Here is a 6,541-nt window from a genome sequence, read left to right on the forward strand (position 1 = left end):
CCTCCTCCGAGTTATACAACCGTCTGGCTCTTCCCTAAGGACAAGTTCAGACATGGCTGATTTATATTGTCCAAGTTTTGGGAAATTCATTCATAAGGGGAAATTCATCTTTCATAAAAATGTACAACTTTGGAGGCAACACAAGGTTCCAAATACACTTTAGCTCCTTCTGGCTTTCTTTACACCAGTCCTGACACTTTCCAAAAACATATATACGACCTAGTGGAAGGGCAGGAAAAGCCAAACAGAATAGTTATAATATGCACCAGAAAGTGTTGTAAAAGGGGCAAAATCCAGCCGAAGTCCAGTGTGTGGGGTCATGTTTGGAGGCTTTCCATGCCGGTTTGGGGGGACATTACTGGATTAAATGTCCCAGATTTGGCTACTCTAATATAGACAAGTAATGTTATTAGATGGGATCTCTGTTCTATAACTACTGTTCATATCTGATTATAAAAACTCTCTAGTGACCAGTGATGATCTTGTCATTATCTAGGTCAGGGTTTGCTTTTGGTTTCCCAGCCTGGTCAGGCGGGGGTTAACTTTCTCTGTGTGACTGTTGCCCTGCCCCCCCCCCCCAGTGTATGACCCGGCTTGACTTCTGACCTACCCATTCGTCTTCTGCTCCTGTTTTGGATTGTTCTGTCTGGCTCTGACCTTTGGCGTGTTTCTGGCTGTTCTTTCGTCTCGTCCTCTTGTTACCGCGCTCCCGACCGGCTTTTTGACCCCTGGCTTGCTTTAGACCTTGCTCCTGCCTTCCGCTCTGAGACCGCGTTCCCGGCTGTTGCTGACTTGGATTGTACGACCACCCTACTGCTCCCTAGCGGTGTTTGCTCAGGCTCTACAGGTCTTCGCTTCTTGAGGTGAGCTCCTGTTTACTTCCTTCCTCGCCCTCTGGTGGTTGCTCCCTGTATTGCACGACACTCTTGTTATCAGCTATGGAGCAGATACAATCAATACTCATTGTCTTCCTTACTATTTAATAGGATGAAAGTAGCAAAGGAGGAGGAGGAACATCCACGTGAAATGTATGTATCTGATATAACTGGGATTATTGATTCCCCCATATTCTCCCTGTAATAATATACAGAGATATTTGCAATATTAAAGCTCAGTAGTATAATTTATCTTCCTACTATTCTGGTGAATGTGTATGTGTAATATTGTTCATTGTCTTCCTTACTATTTAATAGGATGAAGATAGCAGAGGAGGAGGAGGAGGAGGAACATCAGGATGAGATGTATGTATCTGATATAAATGGGATTATTGATTCTCCCTGTAATAATACACAGAGATGTCTGAACTATTAAGGCTCAATAGTATCATTTATATTCCTACCATTTTGGTAAATATGTATGTGTAATATTAGTCACGGTTTTCCTTGGCTTTTTCTTTAACAGGTGGATACAGAGAGTAAAGGACGCAGAGCCAGTATTCCGGTATTTATCTTATTACATTTCCCTACCACATTCGTATAGGAGTAGTGTGTGCACCAGTAAGGGGAGGACTCCATAATGATGGCATCATGGCATTACTGATCTCACTCATGAATTGTTTCCATAAGAAGGATACGATTGTTTTCATTAATAGAAAACGTAGACCTCGTTGAATTCTTCATAGTGTTGCTCATCCCTTTTTCCCATAGGATAACAATGAGGTCATTAGCGAATTACGGTAATGCCACAAACTTACCCGGACTTCTGAACGACGAAATATTGTCTTGGATCCTCAGATTAAAGGATAATCCTACTGTGCGGCACAATCTATGCGGATGTAGAGCTATGTAGATTCTAGAGGTTGTGTCCATGTTGTTATCTGGCAGATTATATACAGTAGATAATATTTCTATAGGCTCCATATTAGCCAAGGTGTTAATGATTCTAATCACAGCTGTATCTATATATACTGTATAAGAGGCATCGTGATGACTTGCTAATCCCGCCCCCTGCACAGAAGCTCCGCCCCCACCACATCACCACACATAATCCTGCCCCCCACCACATCACCACACATAATCCCGCCCCTCCACCACATCACCACACATAATCCCGCCCCCCACCACATCACCACAAATAATCCCGCCCCCCCACATCACCACACATAATCCCGCCCCACCACATCACCACACATAATCCTGCCCCCCACCACATCACCACACATAATCCCGCCCCCCACCACATCACCACATATAATCCTGCCCCCCCACCCCATCACCACACATAATCCCACCCCCCACCACGTCACCACAGATAATCCCGCCCCCCCACCCCATCAACACACATAATCCCACCCCCCACCACATCAGCACACATAATCCTGCCCCCAACACATCACCATAGATTATCCCGCCCACAACATCACCACACATAATCCCACCCCCCCACATCAGCACACATAATCCCGCCCCCCACCACATCACCACACATAATCCTGCCCCTCTACCACACATAATCCCACCCCCCACCACATCACCACAGATAATCCCGCCCCCACCACATCACCACACATAATCCCGCCCTCCACCACATCACCACACAATCCCGCCCCCCCCACATCACCACACATAATCCCATCCCCACCACATCACCACAGATTATCCCGCCCCACAACATCACCACACATAATCCCACCCCTCCACATCAGCACACATAATCCCGGCCCCCACCACATCACCACACATTATCCTGCCCCTCCACCACACATAATCCCACCCCCCACCACATCACCACAGATAATCCTGCCCCCACCACATCACCACACACAATCCCACCCCCCACCACATCACCACACATAATACCACCCCCCACCACATCAGCACACATAATCCCGCCCCCCACCACATCACCACACATAATCCCGGCCCCCACCACATCACCAAAGATAATTCCACCCACCACATCACCACAGATAATCCCGCCCCCCACCACATCACCACACATAATCCCGCCCCTCACCACATTACCACACATAATCCCACCCCCCACCACATCACCAAAGATAATCTCGCCCCCACATCACCAAAGATAATCCTGCCCCCCACCACATCACCACACATAATCCTGCCCCCACCACATCAACACACACAATCCTGCCCCCCACCACATCACCAAAGATAATCCCGCCCTCCACCACATTACCACAGATAATCCTGCCCCCTCACCACATCACCACACATAATCCCGCCCCCCCACCACATCACCACACATAATCCGCCCCCACCACATCACCACACATAATCCTGCCCCCCACCACAACACCACACATATCCCACCCCCCACCACATCACCACGCATAATCCTGCCCCCCACCACACATAATCTCACTCCCCCACCACATCACTACACATAATCCCGCCCCCCACCACATTACCACACATAACCCCCCCCACATTACCTCATGAGGCTCCGTCCCCACACATTACCACACGAGGCTCCGTCCCCACACATTACCACACGAGGCTCTGTCCCTGCACATTACCACATGAGGCTCTGTCCTCGCACATTACCACATGAGGCTCCGTCCCCGCACATTACCACACGAGGCTCTGTCCCCCCACATTACCACACGAGGCTCCATCCCCACACATTACCACACAAGGCTCTGTCCCCCACCATGAGGCTCTGTCCCCACACATTACCACACAAGGCTCCGTCCCCGCACATTACCACATGAGGCTCCGTTCCCCCACATTACCACACGAGGCTCCGTCCCCACACATTACCACACGAGGCTCCGCCCTCACACATTACCACACGAGCCTGCGTCCCCAGACATTACCACACGAGGCTCTGTCCCCACACATTACCACACGAGGCTCTGTCCCCACACATCACCACACGAGGCTCTGTCCGCACACATTACCACACGAGGCTCTGTCCCCACACATTACCACACGAGGCTCCGCCCTCACACATTACCACACGAGCCTGCGTCCCCAGACATTACCACACGAGGCTCTGTCCCCACACATTACCACACGAGGCTCTGTCCCCACACATTACCACACGAGGCTCTGTCCGCACACATTACCACACGAGGCTCCGCCCTCACACATTACCACACGAGCCTGCGTCCCCAGACATTACCACACGAGGCTCTGTCCCCACACATTACCACACGAGGCTCTGTCCCCACACATTACCACACGAGGCTCAGTCCGCACACATTACCACACGAGGCTCTGTCCCCACACATTACCACACGAGGCTCTGTCCCCACACATTACCACACGAGGCTCTGTCCCCACACATTACCACACGAGGCTGCATTCCCTGACACATTACCACATGAGGCTCCGTCCCCCCACATTACCACCAGAGGCTGCGTCCCCACACATTACCACATGAGGCTGCGTCCCCACACATTACCACACGAGGCTCTGTCCCCCCACATTACCGCCGAGCGTTAGCTGGCTGGAAACAGCTAGTCTTCTATTATAGGCCTTGTAAATTTGGAGAAGTGTCCCGCTGGCCTCGTCTGGGGACAATTCTGTAAGTTGGTGTAATGAGCAGGGTTCCCCAATATATTTTATTTCCATAATTAATGCATCTATAAGGGGGAATGATTTAAAAGATTGTAGGAAATTCATGAGGATTTCATATCCCCACAAGGTCACTGTGCCACCATCAGCAGAAACAGGGACACCCCGTATAAGAACTCTTCTAAGATAACTTATCAGCGTGACCCATCACAGCCAATCAGAATCCAGATTTCACAATCTAAGTTTTCTTTAAAATGAGAGAGGTGATCTGATTGGTTGCTGTGGGTAACACTGAGACTTTTTCTTAGGCCACGTTCACACATTCTGTATTTGGTCAGAATTTTACATCAGTATTTGTAAGTCAAAATCAGGAGTGGAACATTCAGAGGAAAAGTATAATAGAAAAATGTCACCACTTCTGTATTTATCACCCACTCCTGGTTTTGGCTTACAAACACTGATGAGAAAAACTGACCAAATACTGAATGTGTTAATGTGGCCGTACAGCAGTGTTCATGGATCATGTCTGGGAGTTTTATGAAACCCTTTATGTCCTCCATACACGGTCCACCATAAATGCATCCTTCATTCTGCTAATGCTTGGAAACTGGAAGATGACAGTGATGATGGATAGAAATTCAGAATTTATGGGGAAAAAATTCTTGTATAAAATGAGTGATTATAACAAAGGTCATTTATGAGAGTTGCTACATAGAGTCTATGTTATATGTCCAATAGTGAGGAAGAGGAGGAGGAAGAAGGAGAAGAAGAGGATGAGTTGGATTTTGATAAAACATCAGAAGAAGACAGCAATAAATCCATCAGTTTGTAAGTAGCAATAGTGAGATTATAACGCACTCACCCCACTCCGAGAACATCCGAATCTTCTGGAAAAAGTTACTCAGAGTTGAATATATAGCAGTTGTATACCGTCAGATCACTTTATCCGTAGGCTTCCTGAGCATCAATTCTTCTAACCAGAGCTGTATTTGTTTTTATTTCAGTCGCTTTGGATGTGATATCAAGATGGCCTAGTGAGGAGTCACTGGTGTAAGTGATTGGGGGAATCATGGTGCACGACTTTCAGTGTTTGAAGTCCTCATTTATTAAAAAGTAAAAAAATTGGCAGCATCAGATACCATAAAACTATTTTTTTCATAATTACTCTATATAGCTATTCCCCTAAATGTTACCATTTGTCATTGTATTTATTAACGAGACACACTATATAGATATTTTCTGTAGGTTTCTTAAAGGGACTCTGTCACCTGAATTTGGAGGGAACAATCTTCAGCCATAGGGGCGGGGTTTTCGGGTGTTTGATTCACCCTTTCCTTATCCGCTGGCTGCATGCTGGCTGCAATATTGGATTGAAGTTCATTCTCTCTCCTCCATAGTACACGCCTGCGCCAGTGTGAGACATGTAATGACTGACAGTCTGCTTTCCTGACCTACATGTCTCACACTGGTAATGCCCCCCCTTTTTTTTAAATATCCTCTGGAGGCAGATTCTCGAGGAGAATAGATGTATCTTAGCATGGGCCATCACAGAGCCAATCCAGTAAGTAATAAGAGCGATCACGGCTGCATTTACTCTAATGAAACCTTGGAGTTTTGAGCGATGACATCATACAGTGACACAAGCAGCGGACATTACACAGGACGACATCGCTGTCTATATCCTCAGAATGTTATGTGAACTGTCTGTATCTCAATTTGTTTGTTTTGATTTTGTTTAGACCAAAACGTAAATGGTGGATCCCGAAATTCTTCAGGAGAAGGAACAGGACCAAAGTCAGAAGGTTCTTTACCCTCTTCCCACAAATGGACGTTATGTCCTAATTTCCGTCTTCTAGATGCAAAAGTGTTTAATGTTCCGTCCTGGTAGTTACACAGTCCGGAGATCTGTCCCCATGCGGATGCCTGAGACAGTGAGATTTATACTAATTAGTAATGACCTCTATCTATATCATGTAGTGAAGTCTATGACACGGGTCATACATTATGTTTATTGTCTGTGTCCTTATGGGACCAGGATTTGTTCCTGATTATTATTTTAC

This window comes from Ranitomeya imitator, chromosome 6 (genome assembly GCF_032444005.1).
Source record: "Ranitomeya imitator isolate aRanImi1 chromosome 6, aRanImi1.pri, whole genome shotgun sequence".
Taxonomy (NCBI): Eukaryota; Metazoa; Chordata; class Amphibia; order Anura; family Dendrobatidae; genus Ranitomeya; species Ranitomeya imitator.